Below are 13820 nucleotides of genomic sequence, written 5' to 3' on the forward strand. Positions count from 1 at the left end.
GTAAAATTATCTAGCTGACAGCATAGCCAATGATTGCGAGCCAAGAGTCGAAAAACATTCATTACGTAAGCAAGGTAAACATTGTTTTACGAAATGTTGCCCCGCCCATCCACCAGACAGAAACCCATTCACCTTATTCCATCGGCTCTGAAACCCATAGTAGTCAAGAATGGCTAACAGGATTTGGAATTGTCCCCGTGGTTGCAAAACTGCATTTGTCTTACGACTTGCAACTTTATACAGTCAAGAGAAAGCCCGTGGCCATACTTACTATAGTCTGAATAGGTAATTATTCAGTTTCTAGTTTAAATCCAATGTTTATGGTCTGATTTGTATTTAGAATAACGTGATTATAACACTTGTAATGTCATTCAGGATTTTGAACAATTCCATTAACTATTCACTATGCCACCAAGAGAGAGAGAAAGAGAGATTGTATGTAAACAGTCTTTATATAACTATTTTTGTTAAAATAAGATTTTTATCCAAAGTAAACACAAGCTTATATGTGCTAAAATCTCCAGCAGACCAACGGATCATCCTATATAATTTTTTTTCTTCTTCTTTAGTCTGTACGACCATGTTGGATATAAAGACTTTATGAATGGCGGAACGATACATAGATGTGGGTGGGGTATCTGGCTAGCGTAGTAATACTACTGTAGCAGTAGTGCCGCAAAATTAGTAATAGCAACAATATACATGAATTAAACGTTTAGGCCAACTGCTGGGATCCTTGAGGATCATTTAGCACTTCTTACAACTACTCGAGAAATGAGTTTTTATAGCCAGAAGTTAGATTTTCTAATACAACAATGTCCATGATAGCCTTCAGTGTTATCCTGAATTATAACGAGGCCAAAGTGGGTGAAGCCTCATGAAGTCATCATTCTGACGATAATTATTGGTGAAGGTTTAAAGCCAAAATACGGTACCGGCTATTGTAGTAAATAGGTAGATAGTTGATAAATAAAAATTTTTTGACATTGGATACAGCAGTTATCAAATCAAGCTTGTCTACTATGTCTTTGAAAATTACCAACTATTCCCTACATCTTGTCAATCTGATTGTGACCTATAAAGTAGATTATAATTTCTTAGGATACTTATTTTGGGAGTTAGACTAATAATCGAAGTGTTTTTGTATTTATTAGCATATTTTGATGGTTTGTTCATTATGACAATTATCAGTGGAGAGGATTCAGAGTTCATAAAGGTGTACTGCTTTGCTTGTATTTAAATTTTTATGTCATTGTTGCCAGAGGTATAGCCTTCGTTACGTATAGCCAATCATTCATCGAGAAAGAGAGAAGAAATGCTGTCATAAGTTACGCAACGAGTGCGTTCGAAACCTTATCTCTGAGTAAGTTGGCCCGTCTTCAAAAAAAAAAAAGTCACTTTTAATTATAAGTACCAAATTTATTCAGCCTACGTAATGCAGCATACAGTCAAAATTTATGTGTAGATATAATGTGTATTCTAAATAAGCGTTATATCTATGAAATGCATAGATAAAAAGTTATTGCCAAAAAACCGTGTTACGGAAGCCCTGATATATATATTATATATATATATATATATATTATATATTATTATATATATATATATATATATATATAGATATATATATATATATATATATATATAGGGCTTCCGTAACACGGTTTTTGGCAATAACTTTTTATCTATGCATTTCATAGATATAACGCTTATTTAGAATACACATTATATCTACACATAAATTTTGACTGTATGCTGCATTACGTAGGCTGAATAAATTTGGTACTTATAATTAAAAGTGACTTTTTTTTGAAGACGGGCCAACTTACTCAGAGATAAGGTTTCGAACGCACTCGTTGCGTAACTTATGACAGCATTTCTTCTCTCTTTCTCGATGAATGATTGGCTATACGTAACGAAGGCTATACCTCTGGCAACAATGACATAAAATTTTAAATACAAGCAAAGCAGTACACCTTTATGAACTCTGAATCCTCTCCACTGATAATTGTCATAATGAACAAACCATCAAAATATGCTAATAAATACAAAAACACTTCGATTATTAGTCTAACTCCCAATATATATATATAATATAAATATATTATATATATATATATATATATATATATATATATATATATATAGATATATATCTATATATATATACAGAGAGAGAGAGAGAGAGAACACCTCTTCTGGCAAGGATCAACGATGCTACTACAGACATGGAGAGAGAGAGAGAGAGAGAGTCTGTTGAAACTGGTGTCACATCTAATGGGTTATTATGTCGAGAGCAGTGTTGCCACGAACTTTTCCCAAAGATACCGTACGGAGGCTTCAAAATTATGGATTTTTCACTGAAATTATCGTACATACTAATATTTGCCTTATATATATATATATATATATATATTATATATATATATATATATATATATATATATATATAAAATGTATATATATACACAAACACACACACACACAGGTTGAGGAATACAATTTTTTCGATATATTGGATTATTTATTTCACTTTAAGTGGACAAAATTAAATTACCAAAATCTATTTGGTTCCCTATTTAAAGAATTATATAAAACAGAGAATAATCAAAACTCTTCATCATCATCAGGGACATTTTTGTACAACTGTTTGCTATTTTTAATGCGAGCCATCATGTCACTACTTTGTTTTTTTTTCATCTGTCCATCCGCTTGTGGTGTTTTTGTATGGTAACACTGCGTCCCGGGCTTTAGATAGTTACGCTATGTATAAGTTTTAGGTAAATAACAGGATATCTGGGTGTACATTTGCAACTGAAAAGTGTTTTAATAATTTACTGTATCCGAATTACACCGTTAATATTCGAAATAGGATATTGTTATTATTGTTAAATGTAAGCTGAATGTAACTATCGAAAGCCCGAAACGCAGTGTTACCATACAAATACACCACAGGCGGATGGACAGATGGAAAAAAACAGAGTATAGTAGGATTAAATTTTCCGCAGTCTCCTTCATCCTTAATGCATTCAGTTGCCAGGAGAGCTGCATTTACGGTTGAGGTATTCAGCCTATTTCTTTGTTTGGTTTTAAATAAATTAACTACTGAATACCCTCTCGCATTCAGCATTGGAATGGGGTAGACTTAGAATTGCTAATGCAAAATTTGCGATTTTTAAAAAAAAATCATCTTCAATTTTCAGTAAAGACGCCCAAAATTTGTCAAACTCCTTTCTCTCTACATTTAATGAGCCTTTAACAAGAGGTAAATTTCTCCACTGACTATCAATTTTTGGGAGTAGCTCACTATTCTCTCTATACTCTGTTTTTTTCCATCTGTCCATCCGGCTGTGGTGTTTGCGCATGGTAACACTGCCTCCCGGGCTTTAAATAATATCCTATTTCGAATATTAACGGTGTAATTCGCATACAGTAAATTATTAAAACACTTTTCAGTTGCATATGTACACCCAGATATCCTTTTATTTACCTAAAACTTACACATAGCGTAACTATCTAAAGCCCGGGACGCAGTGTTACCATACAAAAACACCACAGGCGGATGGACAGATGAAAAAAAAAACAGCGTATAGGTACTATGCAAGGCAGTTCAGATATTATTGGCAATAAGGTTGGCACTGCCTTTCTGAAATCAGATGAAAGAGCATTTAGGGGTGTTATGTAATGGAGCTGAGAAGTTACGGCTTTTTTAAAATCATACCTTTTCATTATTTGCAAACATGAAATTTACAAAAACTGCCGTACACGGTGAAAAAAATTACGCAATTCTTCTATTTTGTCTTTCATCTCCGTACTATTAATGGATTTGCAACACTTTAACTCCTATATACATATGATTGTCACTAAGTTGCTTTTCATGATTTGTGGGGTCAATAGCATGGATTTCAGTTTTCATGACATAATCTCTGTCCATGAATAACAATAACAAGTCTTTATAAAGATTACACAATTTGTCATGCAATACATTTATTACTGGCCTGTCTGATTGAAAATATCTGTTAAACTCCGTAAACTTAGGTAAAGCCCACTCTAGAAAATGATAGTGCAGTTTGATGAATAGATCATTCAAACTTTGGTAAATAAGTTCCGCTGCTAGCAACTTCTCGCTGAACCACATATCTGTAAAAAACAAGTTTGAGAGCATCCCATTGCTCCAACAAACGATTTAAAACCACAGCAACCAAGGAGAGCCACCTAGTCTGTGATGGGTGGAGAATTTTGTGGGGTTTAAGGTTCAAGTATTTCTGGAACTGAATAAATTCACTTTGGCGTTTTGAGCTATATTTAAAAAAATTATATATATCTCTTGCCAAATCCTCACATCTCCTTGGCAATGCCTTACAGGCTTCACTGGCACACAGGTGAGCTGAGTGACACACACATTTCATAACAACTAGACCTGGACACTGGCTCCGGCAACGACTAGACACAGAATTGTGTTCTCCCATCATAACACTGCAGCCATCAGCTCCAAAACTGATCATATTTTCCACCGGAATGTGATGGTCATGAAATGTTTTCATCAGTCCCTCATGGAGATTTTTAGCAGAAGCACCTTTTCCAACATTTTGCAGGTCATTTGCATTGTACACTTCATATAACTCCCAAAATTTACTCTCAACTACACCTTCCTCAGAATCATAAAACCGAACAACACAACATGATGTTTTAATAGACCCAATGTCAGTCGATTCATCACACATCACATTAAACTTTGTAACTTGAAGTTTCTTTGCTAAACTTTCTTTGTAAGATAAACCAATTACATTTTTCGCAACAGCGGTTGCCCTTGTTCTTTTCAGACTCATGCCGCTCGCGATATTGGAATCGGCAAAAATATCCTTGAGGAGATCGGTAACGTGATCCATTGCACTAAATGAAATGTTGTGTTCTGCCAGGAAACCAGAGAGCTTGATTTCTGCTCTTGAAACAAGATTCTGTTCACTTGTTTGCGGCTTATCAAAAAAGGCGCTCACTGATGGCTGTCTCACGGTGGCACTTTTCATTAACGAGCAGTGTTTCTTACCTTTGTTATGCATTCTTAGTACTGAAAGTTCAGCAGTCATAATTATGTTGCATATGCGACACTTCGCTTTGTAAACATCAGAACACCCCTGCAGCCACTGCTTGAACTCTTGATTGGATTCCCATTCTTTCCTATATCGCTGTGCACGATCTGTTGCTCCTAAAAAGATGGAAAAAATGCATTATATATTATATCATCTGATTACAAGTCTTTCCCATATTTCATCTAAAAAGAGAGAGATTGTGTTATTGACGATGTAAAACCTTACCTTTTTTTCGGTGTTATCGGATCTTCATTGCCATCGTCGTTAGTCCGCTTCATTTTGTAAAATGTATCCTCCGCAGACAGTCAGTCAGACAAAGTAACATTGTATAGTGCTGGGCGTATCGATACTTTCGATATTACCTTAGTATCAAAAGTATCGATATAAATTGTAAGGTATCGATAATTTGTGTACTTTCCGAGAAAATCAAGTATCTCTGCTGTAGTGGCACAAATAATTCACAACTGGAAAAAATATAGCCAAAAAAAAAAACTATTAAAATTAGGTCTTATGGCATTTAGATAACTATATATTTTTTATAGACATCCATCGCCTCTTAATTCTCTCTACGTCTACAATATAGACTCAAAATTCTTATTGCATAAGAATGCAAATTCAGATGAAGTTACGAACTACTATGGCGTGAAGTCTTGAACTGGTCGACACCAGAGAGACAGTCTCAGACAGACTTCTTGGCTTCCGGTGGCCAGTTGGCAGTTAACGAATATCCAAAGCAACATATGGTAACGCCTTTTATCTATATATAGATATATAATATATATATATATACTATATATATATGTATATATAATATATAGGTCTCTCGGGAGAGAGGGGGAACACCGCTCCTGGCAAGGATCAACGATTGTACTACTACAAATACTACAAACATGTCTTAAGTCTCTGTTTCAACTTTCCAGTATCCTTTCGTGAATACCGTCTCTGTGATCTTTTGGTTTCAAACTTTCAACTTAGTGACAGTCTGTGAGTGTTGTCCGAATGTAAACAAAGCCTTTTTTTTATTTCTATTGTTTTTTTTATTATTTTATCTATATCAAGAAGATTATTTAAGCAACTGGCATATCATTTTTGGTAAGTGATCGGTTGTTGTTTAAAACTTTTATGAATTTGTAAAGGTACGCGAAGTTTTTGTCACAAGATAGGCAAGCTTCGGGCCGGTAAGAACTGTAACCATGTACAAACTAAAAAGAAAATCGGTAAAAATCCGTTTGTGTATATTGAAAATGGGGTAATAAAGTGGCATGGCAAATTCTCTTATATAAAACAACTATCGGGATGAACCCCAGTGGGAGACTCGGGCTTTGAGGTCGTAAATGAGTAGGCTATTCAAATAGCTAGAGAGTAGAGTAAAATACCGAAAGGCCGACTTCTGCCATGGAGCGACCACCTTCCCGAAAATCGTTAGTTATATGGCCTTAATTTTTGACATGGGAGAAAAAGCATAATTCGAGAAGAATGAAGAGATTTCCAAATGTTGCTTTCACGGACGCTGGCTCTTGACTAATGTGTATCCTGGGTTACAAGTCGTGTTATATAAGTGCTTCTTCGGGGATCACTTGAAGATTAGCGACCCCTGCTTGTTGGTGTCTCCAATCTTCAGGTGACCCACTTTAGCTTATAATATTATAGAAAAGGGGAGAAAAAATAGATATATATTCATTAAAAACTTCTTTATTAAAAATTTGTTAACCACACATTTAGACAAACAATCAATGTTAATTAAAAGCGTAGTGTCTTGCAATTTCAGTACAAAAATAACCAAACCTACTATTAACATGTCTTTCAAACCACATAAATTGCTGTAAATATGAATTAAAAATTCTCCCTTGCATCCTCGCATTGTCTTAATACTTGATTTATGCTTGTTCCAATAACTTTCGATGGCCTGTGTGTAGTACTCCTGTTTCTGGATCAACAAAGTTACGGGAGTGATTTACGGTCTGATGCTGAAATCTTTGATGTGATTGAATGTTTGAATAAGCTTTCCATTCATCACTGCATATTACTGAACCAGACAAAACAACCTTTTCTATGATTGGAAGTAGAGTTGCAGCATCGCGTTTTCAACGATCTTTATATATCCAACACCTGGCTTAATGCTAGTGTCGACCATTCCAAATACCTATATTGGCCGATTTGGTGCACGTCCTCTGTGATATTTGTTTTTTCGTGCAAAGCAAGACTCGTCAATTTGCACAATTATGCCATTACCGCCAAGTCTAACGGGGTTTACCTCAAAATACTTCATGCAGATTTCTCAAAAAAAAAAAAAAAAAAAAAAAAAAAAACTAAATATCAATCATGGTTTTTTCTGAAATGTTTAGAATATTAGTCACTGTAGTCTCACTCATGTTGTTACACCAGTAATAATAGCCTGAATCCACTTCTGCTGTGGAAGTTTAGAATTAGCAAAGAATGAGTCCTTACGAATAGAAACTTTGCTTTTAAATGTAGTACACTCTTTAAATTGGCATTTCCACACGTAATTATCTTGTATAGAAGATAGTTTAGTGCAGTTCATTGAATTTCCGCACTGAATGCACTTAATTTCTCTCCTCAAAAGATTCTTGCTCTTCAACCTGTTGATAGCAGAAAGAGGATGATCTGTTAAAAGTGGCTGCACAACTTGTTCATAAACTGCATGGTCCATGAGGGCTTCTTTACCACTTGGTTTTATGTTAGAGTTAAAAGTTTTGTCTCTTAGCCATAAAAGAAAAATAAGAATGTCTTAAGTACCGTTAGCACTTTTATTGGGTTGTCTCACTTATGTCGTTACACTAATAATCATCAACTTATAAACTGGCTTTTTACCTTGTTAATTCCTCACCTTAAGAAATGCGACCCCAATATCTTCCACCTGAAGAAAAGCGACCCCAGCGTGTGTTGGGGTCGCTTTTCTTCAGGTGATCCTTTTTCAGGAAGGTGGTCGCGCTACTGTAGAGGCCGGCCATTCGGTATTTTACTCAATGGCACAAGTCAGAAAGGTAGGAAATACTCACTTCACAGCATGATAGGTAAGTCTTATTAAATATGCAGCTTGTGCATATTTTACATATACTAGTCATCCAAAGATTTCCCTGTTGTAAAAAAAAAAAATAATATACCTACCTAGCCTAGCTACCTATCAAATGGTTAAAAAAAAAAAATGGCTGGAAATAATATTCCTCTTCTGCTTTTTACCCATGACACCAATATTTGGTGAGGTGTTAATGGTCAGTTAATGGAAAATGAACGGTAAATCTATATTACTATTCCCCGGTGACCTAGACTATGGCAGTTGCGATTTATCTATGCAGTTTTACCTCCTGAACAAGAATTTTTAGTAATATTTATTCGGACGACTGTAATTAACCCCCAGGGGCTCGTACTAAACACGGCGAAATACATTTAACGCCCCAATTCCTGGTGGCTCTCGTATTCGCAGGGACGAACGATGCAGAATGCTTATATAGAAATACCAAATGAACAACCAAAACCGATTCAGCGCAGGTCTGATGAGTATTAAAACTGCATTTTGGAGCATAAGAAAAGGGGTAACATCTCGTAACCTGTGGGCAGCAAAGAATCAAGAAGTCAGTCAACGTAGAAAGAACACAACTTGTACGAGAAGCTAGCATTATTTTATTTCAGATATTTAAGGGGATGTTTAGATTTTAGGTAAATACCTCATTTGTATTACCATTAGCCTATTTACATCTACTACATTACTGTTTGGCCAAAAATTATTTTTCAACCCTTATATCTTGAGTAGACAGGGTTATAGAATTATTATTCAATTGTGTGTGTGTAACAAATACGTACCTGTTTGTGTCGGTTGATTAGCCTACCCAAATCCGTTTGTATTCTATGTAGGCATAGTTACTTGATTATGTACTAGACATACACTTCACTTGAACTTTAAATATAATTACAATAAAAAATCTAGGGTATAAAGGTTGAGTTTTGTCAAGGCAATGTAGTTTGTTCCCTCACCTTAGGATTCTAAGCAAAAAAAAAAAATGAGAACCCTTCCAAGCAGTGGCCATGTTCGTTTTCTGTGAAGAATCGTACTGATATTTTGGGTCCATCAGGAGGGAACACTTTGTCCTGTGGGAGACCTGCTACATTACATTGAAAGGACACAGTAGATTAGAGGCCTTTCCCAAAATCTATGGTGTTCCGTTAAGAACCCGTCGTGTGCCTTGTCCAAGAGCACTCTGGCTTTCTACTTGAAAGATATGATTGTAGAATTGCATTCAAGAGTGCAAGAAGACGTCCTCTGTTTATTTAAATATACCCTCTCTCTCCACTTTTTTACGGTCTATGTATTGGACTATAATTGGAGATGCAGATCCGTCATCATTAAACATAATCTTCATGATGCAGAGACAATATATGAGAATTTCAGTACAATAGGTCCATTATCCGCAGCTGGCATGGTATTGGTGGACATAAAGTAGGAGTGCTCCTCATATCCTATCTACCCGTCTCCTCGCCATAGGTAAGGTTGGTTTTATGGATGGGTGGTGATATTTTTATGTGGTGTAGGTGGTTCTCTGGTCTTTTCTTGCACTGCACCCAGGACAAGGGCATTTATTTGTGAATTTGTTAAGCTTTGGCAAGTAGTGGAATGCTCCCTCATTGCAAAGCACCCACTACATTAGAGGCGACCCAGGGCTCTTGTGCCACACTACTACTGGTCAGGAGGAGCTCTGACCAGAGGCAGTACTTCCAAGTTTTAACTGCTGAGCTCTCTCACCAGGTATGGTTACAACAAGATTTAGCAATGCTAGCTATCTTACTTTTGCAAATTCATTTAGTTTGTAAAACTTTATATTAAGTATTATACAGTGAACCCCCGTATTCATGTATTCATGAACTCATTCGCAGATTTTTCTGGAACTTATAACCCCCATTATTCAAGGAAAATATGCCTATTCGCGGAAGTATTATTCTATGAGATATATTCTCAAACCCCCCCTTTTTTTAACAGTTTTATCACAAAATGCTCTTGTGATGAAACTATTTTAAAAACCATGTATGAACATTTTTAGTGGGGTTTTCTTGAGTTTTAACTAACAAAATACTTAAGCAGTTTTCAGGTTTTTTTTTTTCTTTCTTTTAAAGAGGGGTTTCAGCTAGTGGATTCTAGCTATTTGTGGGAGGGTCTGGTATGCATACCCTGGGAACAATGGGGGCCCAGGGGGGCGAACACTGTATGTCCCTCTTTCCTCCTACCTGCCCATGTGGGATTCAGCTTTGTAATTACTTGGTAAGTTAGTGTCATTTAGGCTATACAGTGGAACCTTCATATACGAAAGTCCCTACTCACGAAAAATCCAAGTTACGAAAGCAAAGATGAAAATTTTTTGCTTCTGTGTACGAAAATAATTCAGGTTGCGAAAGGGTTAAGTCTGAGATTCGCCCAGGCCGCTGAGAACAATTTTAAAACTTGCACGCTGCCAACTGAGTAGACTCGCCACCATCCTCCTGCTCTCCCATTGGTTCCTGATGCTTGTCACCGCCGTAAGACCCTGCTCTCCTATTGGTCAGCATCTGTCCCATCATGCCTCCATGTAAAGGCATATCTTGACCATTTTTTGCGGCAGCGTTATTGTAATCCCTGGAATTCGTTCGTTCACATATTTCGTTTAACGTAAATTCGTGTTAGTGATTTCGCTTTCGTTGTACTGTAAGTTACTTTATTGTGTTGTGTGTGAACTTAATGACTTATGTTATTAGCCATGGGTCCCAAGAATGTTGCTGAAGTTCACGGAAAGAAGAGGATGGTTTCTATGGAGAACGAAGATGGAGATAATCAAGAAGTGTTAATGTTTTCTGCCAATTGTTAATGTGTTTTGTAAAGTTTAATGTTAATGTTTTCTGCCATTTTTTAATGTGTTTCGTAAAGTTAAGTGTTCATGTTTTCTGCCATTTGTCGTCGTCCTCTGTCACCACTTTTGGAGATCGCCTCACTTGAAAGGTAAGGTTCCACATTTTACTGCATGTACGGTATTTCTTGTACCATGTACACTAATACACTTTATTTACAGGTACGTACTGTAATAAAGGTCTTGTTAGGTATTGAATGGTCCAAATTGTTGTATTTCATTGTTTATTGGTCAATATAGCTTTATTATAAAATTTACTGTGGTGTTTTTGTAGGGCTTGGAACGAATTAGGCAATTTACATGTAAAACGTAGTTCGAGATATGAAAAAATCAGGTTACGAAGGCCGCTTTGGAATGGATTAATTTCGTATCCGGATCCACTTCTGTATGATAAAATAAAGTGGTATACCTACCAGTTAATTGCATAATGGGACCCTGCCCTTCCTCCCCTTTTATGGAATAGGGCACAAACAAATTAAGCCTTTCAGCTTTGCTGTACCTATTCTTTCCCAAAAGTGGGCGGGACTAGTTACCTTCGCCCAAAACAAGAGCGTTACTTCTTTACCTAACTTAACTGTTTTTGCTCGCATTACTAGGCAGGCTGCTGCCACTACAAACAGTGTATCCTTTTCCAGTACAGTGGTAACTTGACATACGAAAGGCTCAACTTAACGAAAAATTCGAGATACGAAAGCAAATACAAAGATTTTTTTTGCTTTACATACGAAAATAGTTCAGGATACGAAAGGTTGTTGCTGTAAAGTCCCTAGATTCGCCCAGACCACCAATAACAATGTTAAAACTTGCGCGCCGCCAACTGAGTCGACTTCCCACCATCCTCCCGCTCTCCCATTGGTTCCTGATGCTAGTCACCGCCATAAGATCCTGCTCTCCTATTGGTCACCATCTCTCTCATCATGCATCTACATAGCGGAGTGCTTTTTCAGCCACTCGGTAGCAGCATCGTTTCTATACGCACGCCGAATTCGTTCGTTCTATACGATTTTGTTTATTAACGTAAATTAGTGATTTCGTCGTAGTACTACTTTATAGTGTTGTGTGAGAACTTAGTACATACGTAAACGTACTACATAACTTAATTATGTACAGTATATACGTAGTCATGGGTCCCAAGAAAGTTAAAGTTCACGGAAAGAAGAGGATGCTTTCTTTGGAGACAAAAGATGGAGATTATCAAGAAGTATGAAGCTGGCATGCGATTGAGTGTGATCGCTAAGGAATCCGTCGATGATAGGCATCATCCTTAAGCAGAAGGAAGCCCTCAAAGCAACTACACCTTGCAAGGGCGTGACTATTTTGTCTAGCAAGAGGAGCCACGTGCACGACGAGATGGAAAGGCTGCTTCTTGTCTGGATAAAAGACAAAGAAATCGCTGGCAATACGAGAACCGAGACGGCAATCTGCCACAAGACCAGCGCTATTTTCGGCGATTTGATTGCCCAGGCCAAAGACAATGGAGGGGAAGGGACATCGACGCCAACCCCAAACTTCAAGGCTTCTCATGGGTGGTTTGAAAAATTCCGTAAATAGACTGGCATCCATTCGGTGGTGCGGCATGGGGAGGTGGCCAGCTCGGGCATGAAAGCGGCCGAAGCCTTTATTAAGATATTCAACGAGATGGCGGTCAAGGAAGGCTACAGTTCTCAGCAAGTCTTCAACTGTGATTAGACGCCTTTTTTGGAAAAAAAATCCCTCGGACGTACATCACGGAGGAAGAGAAGAAGCTACCTGGGCATAAGCCTATGAAAGACGGGCTTACGCTCGCACTTTGTTTGAACGCCAATGGGGATTGCAAGGTGAAGTCCCTACTTGTGTTTCATTCGGAGACTCCTCGAGCGTTCAAGGCCCACAAAGGGCTAAAGGAGAAGCTTCCAGTGATGTGGAGGGCTAATGCGAAAGCCTGGGTAACAAGACTTTTGTTCACCAAGTGGGTAAATCTGTGTTTCAGCCCAACAGTGAAGAAATGTCTGCTGGTGTTGGACAATGCCTCTTCTCACCCTCCTGGTCTCGAGGAAGATATCCTAGCAGAGTATTCTTTTATCAAGGTTCCTTATCTTCCGCCTAACACCACCCCTCTCCTCCAGCTCATGGACCAGCAAGTGATATCGAACTTCAAGAAGCTGTATACAAAACATCTTTTCAAGAGGTGTTTCAACATCACCGATACCACAAACCTCACCTTGCGTGAATTTTGGAAGGAGCATTTCGATGTTGTGATATGCATCCGACTCATCGATCAAGCTTGGCAAGAGGTTTCGAGGCGAACCTTGAATTCTTCGTGGAGGAAACTCTGGCCTGATGCCGTATCCGCCCGAGACTTCGAGGGATTCGACATGGGCGAAGCTGGTGCAGATTCACAAACAGTTGACGATCCTAAAACTGTTTCGCAAGCAGATCTTGACGAGATCGTTGCACTCGCCAAGTCCATGGGGCTGGTCTTCAACGAGGATGACATCAATGACTTTCTCGAGGAGCACCAAGAGGAGCTTACGACGAATGGCCTGAAGGAGTTGGAGGCCATGCAACAAAATGTCGTTCAAGAAGAGTTCTCTAACAGCGGCAAGTAGGAGGACAACGACCCTATGACAACATCAGAAATTAAGGATGCTCTAGCTGCTTTTCATAAGGTACAATCATTTGTAGAAAAGAGACACCCCGAAAAGGCTTACACAGGTCGTATGCTTGTGCAGTTCGATGACGTTTGCCTGAGTCATTTCAGGAATATTGTGAAAAGTAGGCAGAAGCAATCTTCCTTGGATAGTTATTTTTTTAAGGAGGCCTTTAATAGGAGTAAGCAAAAAAGAAGATCCAATTGATA

At 37.7% G+C, this 13820-nt stretch overlaps 1 long non-coding RNA gene across 1 annotated transcript in view; it reads left to right on the forward strand.

Moving 5' to 3' along the window:
• The first annotated feature begins 6049 nt into the window (after positions 1–6049).
• Positions 6050–13820, forward strand: part of LOC135210709 (uncharacterized) — a 29154-nt gene continuing 21383 nt past the window's right edge. The window contains exon 1 of the long non-coding RNA XR_010313566.1: positions 6050–6182. This is a non-coding gene — a long non-coding RNA (uncharacterized LOC135210709). The remainder of the gene's footprint in view (positions 6183–13820) is intronic.

The sequence above is a fragment of the Macrobrachium nipponense genome, chromosome 4 (assembly GCF_015104395.2).
Source record: "Macrobrachium nipponense isolate FS-2020 chromosome 4, ASM1510439v2, whole genome shotgun sequence".
Taxonomy (NCBI): domain Eukaryota; kingdom Metazoa; phylum Arthropoda; class Malacostraca; order Decapoda; family Palaemonidae; genus Macrobrachium; species Macrobrachium nipponense.